The sequence below is a fragment of the Macaca mulatta genome, chromosome 19 (assembly GCF_049350105.2).
Source record: "Macaca mulatta isolate MMU2019108-1 chromosome 19, T2T-MMU8v2.0, whole genome shotgun sequence".
Lineage (NCBI taxonomy): Eukaryota > Metazoa > Chordata > Mammalia > Primates > Cercopithecidae > Macaca > Macaca mulatta.
In genome coordinates, this window is record NC_133424.1 from 7223542 (window position 1) to 7237966 (window position 14425).

General features: G+C 48.7%; 1 protein-coding gene across 4 annotated transcripts in view; it reads right to left on the reverse strand.

Moving 5' to 3' along the window:
- The window catches only part of ACER1 (alkaline ceramidase 1), a 49874-nt gene that overhangs the window by 34597 nt on the left and 852 nt on the right, over positions 1-14425 (reverse strand). For all 4 annotated transcript variants that reach the window (XM_028839864.2, XM_077979618.1, XM_077979616.1 and 1 more), the window contains exons 2-3: positions 9782-9846; positions 8316-8413 (exon numbers count right to left, since the gene is read on the reverse strand). The gene's annotated coding sequence lies outside the window, so the exon portion shown is untranslated. The remainder of the gene's footprint in view (positions 1-8315; positions 8414-9781; positions 9847-14425) is intronic.

A 14425-nucleotide genomic window follows, 5' to 3' on the forward strand; every position in this document is an offset into this window, starting at 1 on the left:
CACTTCCTGGATTTATATCCCCCTGAGAAACTCCCACAAATGGACCCAGGATTCCGGTACAAGATTATTCAGAGCAGCCCTGCCTGCAATAGCAAAACCATGGAACTATTCACAAACATGACTGAGTTAAAGAATTGATAAGTAGGCCAGGCATGGCGGCTCACGCCTGTAATCCCAGGAGCCCAAGATGGGTGGATCACCTGACATCCAGAGTTCAAGACCAGCCGGGTCAACATGGTGAAACCTTGTCTCTACTAAAAATACAAAATATTAGCCAGGCAATGGGAGGCAGAAGAATGGCGTGAACCCGGGAGGTGGAGCTTGCAGTGAGCTGAGATTGCGCCACTGCACTCTAGCCTGGGTGACAGAGCGAGACTCCATCTCAAAAAAAGAAGAAAAGAAATATTAGTCAGGCGTGGTGGGGTGCCTTTAATCCCAGCTACTCGGGAGGCTGAGGCATGAGAAGCGCTTGAACCCAGGAGGCAGAAGTTGCAGAGAGCCAAGATCACGCCATTGCCATTGCACTCCATCCTGGGCATCAAGAGCAAAACTCCATCTCAATTAATTAATTTATTTATTTATTAAAGACTCGTTAAGTAAATAGTGGATTCTCCTGCCTTGGCCTCCTTAGTAGCTAGGACTACTGGCGCCCACAATCATGCCTGGCTAATTTTTTTGTATTTTTAGTAGAGACAGGGTCTCACCATGTTGGCCAGGCTGGTCCTGAACTCCTGACCCCAAGTGATCCTCTTGCCTCAGCCTCCTAAAGTGCTGGGATTGCATGCGTGAGCCACCGTGCCCGGCCTGTGCAGATATAAGTTTTCAACGCATCTGGGTAAATACCAGGGGGCACAATTGTTGGATTATTTTGTTGTTTTTTTCTTTAAACCACATATGTTTGTTATATATCCTCTTGTGAAGGTATATTTCACAACAATCAATTTATTTTAATTTTATTTATTATTATTATTATTATTATTATTTTGAGATGGAGTCTCGTTCTGTCATCCAGGCTGGAGTGCAGTAGCGCAATCTCAGCTCACTACAAGCTCCGCCTCCTGGGTTCACGCCATTCTTCTGCCTCAGCCTCCCGAGTAGCTGGGACTACAGGCACCCGCCACTGTGCCCAGCTAATTTTTATATTTTTAGTAGAGATGGGATTTCACCGTGTTAGCCAGGATGGTCTCGATCTCCTGATCTCATGATCCTCCTGCCTCAACCTCCCAAAGTGCTGGGACTACAGGTGTGAGCCACCGCGCCTGGCCTTTTTATTTTATTTTTGAGATAGAGTCTTGCTTTTTTGCACAGGTTGGAGTGCAGTGGTACGATCAGCTTATGCAGCCTCCAACTCCTGGGCTCAAGCCATCATCCTGTTTCAACTACTCCCAAGTATTTTCAACTACTAGTACTCCAAGTAGTTGAAACTACGAAAGTGTGCTACCACTTCTGGCTAAGTTTTGTATTTTTGTGGGGTAGGGATGAGGTTCCACCATGTTGCCCAGGCAGGTCTCCAACTCCTGGGCTCAAGTCCACCCACCTCAGCCTCCCAAAGTGCTGGGATTACAGGCCTGAACCACCATGTCTGAACAACAATCAATTTAAAAATTAGAAGTGTGAGCTGGGCGTGGTGGCTCACACCTGTAATCCCAACACCTTGGGAGGCCAAGGCAGGCAGATCACGAGGTCAGGAGATCGAGACCATCCTGGCTAACATGGTGAAACCTCATCTCTACTAAAAATACAAAAAAATTAGCCGGGCGTGGTGGCGGGCGCCTGTAGTCCCAGCTACTCAGAGAGGCTGAGGCAGGAGAATGGCGTAAACCCGGGAGGCGGAGCTTACAGTGAGCCAAGAGCGCGCCATTGCACTCCAGCCTGGGCGACAGAGTGAGATTCCGTCTCAAAAAAATCAAAACAAAAAAACCAGACGACTTATAAACAAATGGATGTGGCTGTGTGCCAATAAAAATTTATTCAAACACAACTTCATTTACAAACAATACGCTGAGGCCAGGCGCGGTGACTCATGCCTGTAATCCCAGCACTAGCACTTTGGGGGGCCGAGGTGGGTGGATCACCTGAGGTCAGAAGTTCGAGACCAGCCTGACCAATATGGTGAAACCCCCATCTCTACTAAAAATACAAAAATTAGCCAGGCGTGGTAGCGGGTGCCTGTAGTCCCAGCTACTCAGAGAGGAGGCTGAGGCAGGAGAACTGCTTGAATCCAGGAGGCAGAGGTTGCAGTGAGCCGAGATTGCGCCACAGAAACTCCAGCCTGGGTGACAGAGCGAGACTCTGTCTATAAATAAATAAATAAATATAAAACAAAATAAAACCCAAACAATACACTGGTTGTAGTTGCCAACGCCTGGCCTAGATTCTACAATTAACATTTTGTTCTATTTGTTCAATCACATAGCTGTTAATATATCCATATTTTCATCTCGTCATCCCTCCATTTTATTTATTTATTTATTTTAATGATTTAATTATTATTATTATTGGAAATGGGGTCTCCCTGTATTGCCCAGGCTGCTTTCAAACTCCCAGGCTCAAGTGATCCTCCCACCTCAGCCTCCCAAGCTGCTGGGATTCCAGGCGTGAGCCACTGAGCCTGGCCATCACATTATCTTCCGAGGTGGGTTAACTCCATGACTTACCAGAAGAAGGGTTGCCACATAAAATACAGGACACCCAGTTAAATCAGAATTTCAGATAAATGAGGGATAAGTGTTTAGCATAAATATGTTCCAAATATTGCATAAGATCGGATTATCCTCAAAATTATTCTTCATGTATCTGAAATTCAAATTTAAATGAGCCTCCTGTATTTTTAGGTGCTAAATCTGGAAGCTCTAATCTGGAAGTATCTCTTCAACTGAGTCTGTCTCATTCCTTCCTCCAAAAAAGAGTTTGAAAAAAGTTTTCATTAAGTGGCATTATGTCATTTCTATTGCCTCCTCTACCAAAATCCAATAACCTCAAATGGGTACTCTGAGGTTAACCTTTTATTTCACTCATTCTTTCCTCCTCCTCCTCCTCCTCCTCCTCCTCCTCCTCCTCCTCCTCCTCCTCCTCCTCCCCCTCCTCCTCCTCCTCCTCCTCCCCCTCCTCCTCCTCCTCCTCCTCCTCCCCCTCCTCCTCCTCCTCCTCCGTGACAGAGCGAGATTTCGTCTGGAAAAAAAAAAAGATGATTAAAGACTGAGCCCTGGAGCTCTCCAAGACAGAAGGGTCTCTTAAAGGACCAATCTGATGAGAGGGAAAAAATCTTTCATCACAAAGAAAACATCCATTTACAGGGGACTAGTTAACTAAATTATGGGTTTTGATATCATGGACATGGAATGCTCCACAGGCATTTAAAAAAAAAAAAAAAAGATGACAAAAGTTCTGAGTCACCATTTGGATTCTCCAGAACAGATCCTGAGAAATAATTTGGGGTGTGAGATTTTTATTGGGACTCACAGTTGTCAAAGAAAGAAGCAGAGCAGGCCGGGCACGGTGGCTCACGCCTGTAATCCCAGCACTTTGGGAGGCTGAGGCGACTGGATCATGAGGTCAGGAGTTTGACACCAGTCTGGCCAATGTGGTGAAAACCCATCTCTACTAAAAATACAAAAATTAGCTGGGCATGGTGACGGGCGCCTGCAGTCCCAGCTACTCTGGAGGATGAGGCAGAAAAATCGCTTGAACCTGGGAGGTGGAGGTTGCAGTGAGCTGAGATAGCACCACAGCACTCCAGCCTGAGCAACAGAGTGAGACGCTATCTCAAAAAAAAAAAAAAAAAAAGAAGCAGCAGCAGGGCTGGGTTTGGTGGCTCACGCCTGTAATCCCAGCGCTTTGGGAAGCAGAGGCAGGTGGATAGCTTGAGCCTAGAGTTTGAGATCAGCCTGGGCAACATACGGAGCCCCAATCTCTTCAAAATAAAAGAAAGAGAGAGAGAGAAGAAAGGAAAGGAGGGAGGGAAGGAAGGAGGGAGGGAGGGAGGGAAGGAAGGTAGCGAGGGAGGGAGGGAGTGAGACAGGGAGGGAGGCCAGACAGGACTGGGCAAAGGGAGAAGTTAAAGTGGTGTTGAGCATGGACAAAGCCTTGGCTAATCAGCGAGGGACTCTAGAGCCAGTGTGCCTCATCAGAGCATCCCACGTGAAGTCAGAATACCCAGACCTTTATTCTTCTGCCTTGCCCAGTCACTGGCTGTGGGCTGCCCTGGGACAGATGGGGCTTTGAGGGAAGTGGCTCTCTGCACCTGAAGGTGACCCTAACCATGGAAGCCGGAGGTTTCTGCTCACAATACATCCCTTGGCTGGTCAGCAACTCCCTCCTTGAAAGGGGATCTGGGCCCGGGCATGGTGGCTCATGCCTGTAATCCCAATACTTTGGGAAACTGAGGTGGAACAAACACTTGACCCCAGGAGTTCAAGACCAGCTCAGGCAACATAGCAAGACCTCGTTTCTACCAAAAATACAAAAAGTAGCCCACTGTGGTGGCGCATGCCTGTGGTCCCAGCTACTCCGGAGGCTAAGGCAGGAGGATCGCTTGAGCCCAGGAGGTTGAGGCTGCAATGAGCCATGATTGCACTACTGCACTCCAGCCTAGGCGACAAAGTAAGACCCTGCCCTGTGTCAAAAGAAAAAGGAAAGAAGGGAAAGGAAGGAGAGGGGAGGGGAAGGGAGGGGAGGAGAGGGGCGGGGAGGGAAGGGGCCAGGCAGTGGCTCACGCCCATATTCCCAGCATTTTGGGAAGCCGAGGCGGGTGGATCACAAGGTCAAGAGATCGAGATCATCTTGGCCAACATGGTGAAATCTTGTCTCTACTAAACATACAAAAATTAGCTGGGCATGGTGGCACACGCCTGTAATCCCAGGTACTTGGGAGGCTGAGGCAGGAGAATCGCTTGAACTCGGGAGGCGGAGGTTGCACTGAGCCGAGATCGTGCCATTGCACTCCAGCCTGGGCGACAGAGCAAGACTCCGTCTCAAAACAAAGACATAAAATAAAATAAAAGAAGAGAAAAGGAAGAAGGAAGGAAGGAAGGAAGGAAGGAAGGAAGGAAGGAAGGAAGGAAGGAAGGCGAGAAAAAGGAAAACTCCGTGAAAGCAGGGATTGTTGTCTGTTTTTCCTTGCATTTGCTTGCTTTGTTTTATAGGAATAAAAACATCAGGAGCTAGGCCGGGCGCAGTGGCTCAAGCCTGTAATCCCAGCACTTTGGGAGGCCGAGACGGGCGGATCACAAGGTCAGGAGATCGACACCATCCTGACTAACATGGTGTGAAACCCCGTCTCTACTAAAAAATACAAAAAACTAGCCGGGCGAGGTGGCGGGCGCCTGTAGTCCCAGCTACTCGGGAGGCTGAGGCAGGAGAATGGCGTGAACCCGGGAGGCAGAGCTTGCAGTGAGCTGAGATCCGACCACTGCACTCCAGCCTGGGCGACAGAGTGAGACTCCGTCTCAAAAAAAATAAAACAAACAAAAAAACCTCAGGAGCTCTACCCCAATGCTGTGTACATAGTAAATGCTCAGTAAATATCAATGGAATAAATAAACAAATTTCCCAGCTCCTCTGCAGCCAGGTGTGGCCATGTGAATAGATCCTAGCCAATAGAAACTTTGTGTGACACAATCACCCTACCAACTCTGGATGCCAACCTCAACTGTGACTGGGAGAGAAAGACATGTCTATCTTATCTAAGTCTTTGGTATTTCTCTCCCTCACAGTCATATCTAACCATATAATTAAACCAGTGAAGGCACTCCATAAATATGAGTTACGGGCCAGGCGTGGTGGCTCACGCCTGTAATCCCAGCACTTTGGGAGGCCGAGGCGGGCGGATCATGAGGTCAAGAGATCGAGACCATCCTGGCCAACACGGTGAAACCCTGTCTCTACTAAAAATACGAAAAATTAGCCGGGCATGATGGTGGGCACTTGTAGTTCCAGCTACTCGGGAGGCTGAGGCAGGAGAATTGCTTGAACCTGGGAGGCGGGGGTTGCAGTGAGCCGAGATTGCGCCATTGCACTCCAGCCTGGGCAAAAAGAACGAAACTCCATCTCAAAAATAATAATAAATAAATAAGAGTTATATTCCATACTATGGATGCTTGATAATTTGGTTTAAAATTTGGCCAGGCACAGTGGCTCATGCCTGTAATCCCAGCACTTTGAGAGGCCGAGGCAGGAGGATCGTTTGAGACCAGGAGTTTGAGTTCTGCCTGGACAACATAGCAAGACCCTGCCCTTACCCCCCCAAAAAAAATTAGCCGGGTGTATCGGCGTGCACCTGTGGTCCCAGCTACTCAAGAGGCTGATGCAGGAGGAACACTTGAGCCTGGGAGGTCAAGGCTGCAGTGAGCCATGATTGGGCTACTGCACTCCAGCCTGGGTGACAGAGTGAGATGCTGTCTCCAAAAATTAAATAATAAACTAATTTTAAAATTCAAGCCATTCAAGTCGTCCCCTCTTACAAGGCATTTATTTGCAATTCTTTGCTAATATGGGTATGATAGACTATCTCCAGAGACACTCGCCATCACTTTCCATCCTGTTATGCCCCTGCCACTCCTCCCCCGAGTCTATTTCATCTCCTCTTCCCCTTGAATTTGGGTTGGGCCATGTGACTTGCTCTGACCAATGGAATGCGGCGGAAGAGCTACCATGTGGCTTCCAAGCCGATCATTTAAGAAGACAAGTAGCGGCCGGGCACGGTGGCTCAAGCCTGTAATCCCAGCACTTTGGGAGGCCGAGACGGGCGGATCACGAGGTCAGGAGATCAAGACCATCCTGGCTAGCACGGTGAAACCCCATCTCTACTAAAAAATACAAAAAAAAAGGCCGGGCGCGGTGGCTCAAGCTTGTAATCCCAGCACTTTGGGAGGCCGAGACGGGCGGATCATGAGGTCAGGAGATCGAGACCATCCTGGCTAACACGGTGAAACCCCGTCTCTACTAAAAAATACAAAAAACTAGCCGGGTGAGGTGGCGGGCACCTGTAGTCCCAGCTACTCGGGAGGCTGAGGCAGGAGAATGGCGTAAACCTGGGAGGCGGAGCTTGCAGTGAGCTGAGATCCGGCCACTGCACCCCAGCCTGGGCGGCAGAGCAAGACTCCGTCTCAAAAAAAAAAAAAAAAAAAAAAAAAAAAACTAGCCGGGCGAGGTAGCGGGCGCCTGTAGTCCCAGCTACTCGGGAGGCTGAGGCAGGAGAATGGCGTAAACCCGGGAGGTGGAGCTTGCAGTGAGCTGAGATCTGGCCACTGCACTCCAGCCTGGGCGACAGAGCCAGACTCCCTCTCAAAAAAAAAAAAAAAAAAAAAAAAAGAAGACAAGTAGCTTTTGCTAACTCTCTCTGAAGTCGGTTGCCATATGGGGAACAAAGACCACCATACCGTGAGGGAGCCCAAGCAGCCACGTGGAGAGAGAGAGGACTCACTGGGGCTCCAGATATGTGAGTGGAGAATGTTCCTTGTGGATGTTCCAGCCCCAGGAAATCCTAGCTGAGCCCAGTCCAGATTCTCAAATTATGAGAAATGATAAACTGTGGTTGTTTCAAACTCCTAAGTTTAGGAGTGGTTTGTTACACAGCATTAACCAACTGAAACACAGGTGATGAACAACTCTGCCATAAGCAACTCTGTGGTCAAATCTTAGCGCACAGGTGCACACCTTTGATCATTTCCTAAAAACAAATGACTAGAAGTGGGTTCTGTGAATTTGAAATTTGGTGTCAACTTGATTCCCAGAGAAGCTGTAGCAAAGTCCATGAGCCATTTATTGACGCATCCATTCATCCACAGCCTCTTCAGCACTGAGAGTTTCCTTTTCTTTTCCTAATTTTCCATTTCTGTCATTTCAATAGGCCCATTTGCATTCATTCCAGAGAAGGTAACAGCGATGACAGCTTCTCTCTGATCATGGAGTGATAACCAAAAACCAGTAGGGCAGGTTGATTTGCAGCCAAGAGCCAAAATACTCATTCATTCAGAACTTACTGAGCAAGGTTTAGAGGAACAAAAACATTAAATATTTATGGAGTCCAGGTGTGCTAGCTCACGCCTGTAATCCCAGCACTGAGAGGCCAAGGCATGGGGATCATTTGAGGTCATGAGTTCAATATCAGCTTGGACAACAACATAAGAGAAATTCTGTCTCTACAAAAACAAAAACAAAAATTAGCTGGGCGTGCTGGCTTGCACCTGTAGTCTCAGCGACTTAGCAAGCTAAGGTGGGAGGATTGCTTGAACCCCGGAGGTCAAGGCTGCAGTGAGCCATGTTCACGCCACTGTACTCTAGTCTGAGTGACAAAGCAAGGGAGACAAACTCACCTTCAACTCCTTCCCTGTGTTGACATCCCAGCGCTTTGGGAGGCCGAGGTAAGAGGGTTGCTTGAGACCAGCCTGGACAGCATAGTGAGGCTCTGCCTCTACAAAATAAAAATCAATAAATAAAGTTGCTTTTTTTTTCCATCTATTTCAGATCACTATCCACTTTCATCTAAATCGTGGTTCTTGGCCAGGTACAGTGGCTCACACCTGTATTCCCAGCACTTTGGGAGGCAGAGGCAGGTGGATCACCTGAGGTCAGGACTTCGAGACCAGCCTGACCAACATGGTGAAACTCCGTCTCTACTAAAAACACAAAATTAGCTGGGCGTGGTGGCATGTGCATCTATTCTCAGCTACTTGGGAGGCTGAGGCAGGAGAATCGCTTGAACCGGCAAGGGGGAGGCTGCAGTGAGCTCAGATCATACCATTGCACAACGGCCTGGGCAACAAGAGTGAAACCCTGTCTCATAAAATAAAATAAAATAAAATAAAATAAAATAAAATAAAATAAATCATGGTTCTCAGGCCAGCTGTGATGGCTCACACCTGTAATCTCAGCACTTTGGGAGGCTGAGGCAGGTGGATCACCTGAGGTCAGGAGTTTGAGAACAGCCTGTCCAACATGGTGAAACCCCATCTCTAATAAAAATACAAAAATTAGCCAGGCACGGTGGTGCGTGCCTGTAGTCCCAACTGCTTGGGAGTGTCAGGCAGGAGAATCGCTTGAACCCAAGAGATGGAGGTTGCAGTGAGCCAAGATCACACCACTGCACCCTAGCCTGGATGACAGAGCGAGAAACCGTCTCAAAAAAAATAAATAAGTAAATAAATAAATAAATAGTGATTCTCAGATGGGAGCGACTCTGCCCCCTGGGGGATACTTGGCAAATGTCTGAGACACTTTTTATTGTTAGGGGAGCATTTTTTTTTAATTGATGGGGGTAGGGGTGGGGTGCTCCTGCTATCCAGTGGGTGAAGGCCAGGGATAATGCTCAGCACCCTACAGTGGCCTGGGTGGCCTTTTGTCCTCTCAAAGTATTCTCCAACTCAGATTTTCAATCGTGCCAAGGTTGAAAAACCCTACTTTAAGTGAAATGCAATAGAATAGGATCAAATAGAATAGAAAATATCAAAGGACATTGCTCAAATAATAAGTTTCATTTCATAAGACTTTTGTATTTTTGTATACTCAGACACTATATCAGATACGTTTCTCCTTGTGAGCCCGAATCAAAAAGCTTTAATTGACTGAGTGCAGCAGTACACGCCTGTAATCCTAGCACTTTGGGAGGCCGAGGCAGGAGGATTGCTTGAGCTCAGGAATTTGAGACCAGCCTGAGCAACATATTGATACCTTGTCTCTGCAAAAAAAAAAAAAAAAAAAAAACTTTAAAAACATTAGCAGGCCCTGTTGGCGTGTGCCTGTGGTCCCAGCTACTTGGTAGGCTGAGGTTGGGAGGATTTACCTGAGTCCAGAAGTTTGAGGCAGCCGTGAGCTATGCACCAGAGCCAAACAAGATAGCAGAATGTTCTGCAAATAGAAAAAGAAACAAATGAATTAATGCAATTGTTTATGATGGCAGTCACACCAAAATGAAAATTAAACAAGGCAAATGTTCTAGAGTGCCTGGGATATTAGCAAAGGTGTTCAGGGAAGGCTTCTCTCGGGGATGACATTTGAACTGAGATTTTTTTCTTTTTTTTTTTTTTTTGAGATGGAGTCTCACTTTGTCGCCCAGGCTGGAGTGCAATGGCGTAATCTTGGCTCACTGCAACTTCTGCCTCCCGGGATCAAGCAATACTCCTGCCTCGGTCTCCCAAGTAGCTGGGACTACAGGCACGGGCCACCATGCCTGGCTAATTTTTGTGTTTTTAGTAGAGACAGGGTTTCACCCTGTTGGTCAGGTTGGTCTCAAACTCCTGACCTCAGGTTATCTGCCTGCCTTGGCTTCCCAAAGTGCTGGGATTACAGGCATGAGCCACTGTGCCCGGCTTTGAGTTGAGATTTACATGTTGGAAGAAGCCGGGACTCCAAGCAGAGTAAAGCAAAGGCTTTGTGGCTGGACTGAGCTTGGTGTGTTTGGGGCATGAAAAGCGGACCAGGGTAGGGAAGGAGATATGGGGAGTCGGCAGGGGGGATGGGAAACCGTGGTTCAATTCAGCTTTCTCAGCTGAGCTCGGTGGCTCACACCCGTGATCCGAGGACTTTGGGAGGCCGAGGCGGGGGGATCACTTGAGGTCAGGAGTTGCAGACCAGTCTGGCCAACATGGTCAAACCCTGTCTCTACTAAAAACACAAAAGTTAGCTGGGCGTGATGGTGGGTGCTACTCAGGAGGCCAAGGCCTGAGAATCGCTTGAACTCGAGAGGCGGAGGCTGCAGTAAGCCAAGATCGTGAGCGAGAGACCCCCGTCTTAAAAAAAAAAAAAACAAAAATTGGCTTTCTCGGGGATCTCTTAGAGTGAAGAATGAAGAAGAGACAGTGTGTCACAGTGACATGGGCGAAACTGGAGTACCTGTTAGGGAGCTATTAACAATGAAGAATGTGAAAAGCAGTTGCAATGCAGAGAAATGAAGCTGATTAAACAAAGGGAGACAGGGAGGGCATCTAAGAGGACCTCGCCACCCCACGTCAGAGGTTGGGCAGACAGGGGGTGCAGGGCAGCGTCTGGAGGAGTGGAGGAGTGGCTGCAGGGATGATGGCAGCTGCTGTCCTGGCCCTTCTCCCCAGGGCGGGGGCAGGAGCTGGGGCCCTGGGGGAACCGGCCCGGCAGGGCCACCCACCTGACTCACAGTAGAAACTGGGACAGCGGCTGTAATCCCAGCTACTTGGGAGGGTGAGTCAGGAGAATCACTTGAACCCAGGAGGCAGAGGATGCAGCAAGCCGAGATCACGCCACTGCACTCCAGCCTGGGCATTAAGAGCAAAAGTCCATCTCAAAAACAAAACAAAACAAAACAAAACAAACAAAAAAACGAATCACAGCAGACTCCTGAAGTGGATTTTGATGTATAAGAAGGAGTTTACCAAGCAGTAAGTGGTAGACTCTTTTTTTTTTTTTGGTGACAGAGCGAGACCCTGACTCAAAACAGAAAAAGAGTCTACCGGCCGGGTGCAGTGGCTCACGCCTGTAATCCCAGCACTTTGGGAGGCAGAGGCAGGTAGATCCTGAGGTCAAGAGATCGAGATCATCCTGGCCAACATGGTGAAATCCCATCTCCACTAAAAATACAAATATGAGCTGGGCAGGCCGGGTGCGGTGGCTCACGCCTGTAATCCCAGCACTTTGGGAGGCCGAGGCGGGTGGATCACGAGGTCAGGAGATTGAGACCATCCTGGCTAACACAGTGAAACCCTGTCTCTACTAAAAATACAAAAAATTAGCCGGGCGTGGTGGCGGGCGCCTGTAGTCCCAGTTACTTGGGAGGGCTGAGGCAGGAGAATGGTGTGAACCCGGGAGTCGGAGCTAGGAATGAGCCGAGATTGTACCATTGCACTCCAGCCTGGACAAGACTCCGTCTCAAAAAAAAAAAAAGAGTCTACCACTTACTGCTTGGTAAACTCCTTCTTATACATCAAAATCCACTTCAGGAGTCTGCTGTGATTCTTTTTTGTTTGTTTGTTTGTTTGTTTTGTTTTGTTTTTGAGACGGAGTTTTGCTCTTATTCCCCAGGCTGGAGTGCAGTGGCGCGATCTCGGCTCGCTGCATCCTCTGCCCCCTGGGTTCAAGTGATTCTCCTGACTCACCCTCCCAAGTAGCTGGGATTACAGGCATGCGCCACCATGTCCAGATTATTTTGTATTTTTAATAGAGATGGAGTTTCACTGTGTTGGTCAGGCTGGTCTCGAACTCCTGTCCTTAGGTGATCCACCCGCCTTGGGACCCCAAAGTGCTGGGATTACAGGCGTGAGCCATTACAACATCTTGCCTGAACCTGCTGTGATTGGAAGGACTGCCCGGGGAAAAAAACAAAACAAAACAAAACAAAAAAAAAAAACCCACTTCAAATAGACCCCCATGTGGGAGGACTTGAGACTTCCATGGTCCCTGATCTAAGACATCAATAAATAATTCAGACTGGGTACTTTTTACACATTTTTGGACCCTTTCTGAGGACCTTCTGCACAAACCTAGGAGGTAGGTTATCATTATCCCCACTCTGCAGATGCCTCCAAAGCCCTCTGCCTTTTACCTATCTCCTTTATCACCTCTTCATCTCTTGGTTCAATGTGTATTTAATGAGCACCTACTGTGTGTCAGGCACCATTTTAGACTTTGGGGATGAAGTAGTGACACTGGCTTTCTCGGGGATCTCTTAGAGTGAAGAGTGAAGAAGAGACAGTGTGTCACAGTGACATGGGCGAAACTGGAGTACCCGTTAGGGAGCTGTTAACAATGAAGAACGTGAAAAGCAGTTGCCATGTGGAGAAATGAAGCTGATTAAACAAAGGGAGACAGGGAGGGCATCTAAGAGGACCCCGCCACCCCACATCAGAGGCTGGGCAGGCAGGAGGTGCAGGGCAGCGTCCGGAGGAGTGGAGGAGTGAAGTCGTGACACTATCTTAGATAGTGACATTGAACTGAATGATGCAAAAAAATCTGCCTTGAGAAGGTGTGGCAAAAAACCAGAAGTCCCAACATTACCAGGAATCTTCCTACTTCCACCCTTTTGCCCATTCTTTTTCCTCTGCTGGAAATGCCTTTCCCCAGCTAACAAACTCCTACTTATCCTTCAAAGCCCAATTCCAATACCCGCTTCTCCTAGGAAAGCTTTCCAGTCTGATCTCCAGGCAGAATCCGCAACACCCTTCTCTGGGCTCCCACAGACTGGGGTCCCTCGCTCTACTCCACAGGTGGCCAAAAAATGAATGAGGAGGTCGGCCACAGCAGGCTGGAAGCTCTTCAAGGCCAAGATCCAGGCTAAGTCCTCTCTGGGACCCCTCTTCCAAGATGAGCTGTGGGAACACTGCAGCTTTTTTTTTTTTTCTTTTTTTTTGAGACAGAGTCTCGCTCTGCCGCCCAGGCTGGAGTGCAGGGGCACGATCTCGGCTCACTGCAAGCTCCACCTCCGGGGTTTACACCATTCTCCTGCCTCCGCCTCCTGAGTAGCTGGGACTACAGGTGCCCATCACCTTGCCTGGATAATTTTTTGTATTTTTAGTAGAGACGGGGTTTCACCGGGTTAGCCAGGATGGTTTTGATCTCATGACCTCGTGATCCTCCCGCCTCGGCCTCCCCAAGTGCTAGGATTACAGGCGTGAGCCACCGTGCCCAACCCTGCAGCTATTTTTAAAATAAGGAATAAGTGGGGTGTGGTGGCTTACGCCTGTAGTCCCAGCACTTTGGGAGGCCAAGGTGGGAGGATCACTTGAGGCCAGGAGTTTGAGACCAGCCTGGGTGACATAGTAACACTCTATCTCTAATATATATATATTTGCCAGATGTGGTAGTGCACAGCTGTAGTCCCAGCTACTCTGGAGAGCAAGGTGGGAGGGAGGGTCACTTGGGCCCAGAAATTTGAGGCTGCATTGAGCTAGGATGGCGCCACTGCACTCCAGCCTGGGCCACAGAGTGAGACTCTCTCTCAAAAAAAATAAAAATAAATAAAATAAAGCAGAAACAGTAGAAAACGAGGCCAGGCGCAGTGGCTCATGCCTGTAACCCCAGCACTTTGGGAGGCCAAGGTGGGAGGATCACAAGCTCAGGAGTTCAAGACCAGCCTGGCCAACATGGTGAAACCCCGTCTCTACTAAAAATACAAAAATTAGCCGGGTGTGGTGGTGTGTGCCTATAATCCCAGCTATTGGGGCAGCTGAGCCAGGAGAATGGCTTGAATCCAGCAGGCAGAGGTTGCAGTGAGCCAAGATCGTGCCACCGCACTCCAGCCCGGGTGACAGAGCAAGACTTCGTCTCAAAAAAAGAGAAAAAAGAAAACGAAGACGAATTCGTCGGTAAGGGGACTCGAACTGTAGACTCTAAAGCTTCTCCAGCCCCGCCCACTCTATTTACTTCACTGGCTCCTCCCTTTCAGGTTCCGATCCTAGCCCCGCCCCATCCTTAACGGCGCCCGCCCACACTCCCGGAAGTGGGCGGCCTAGCGAGCGCGCTC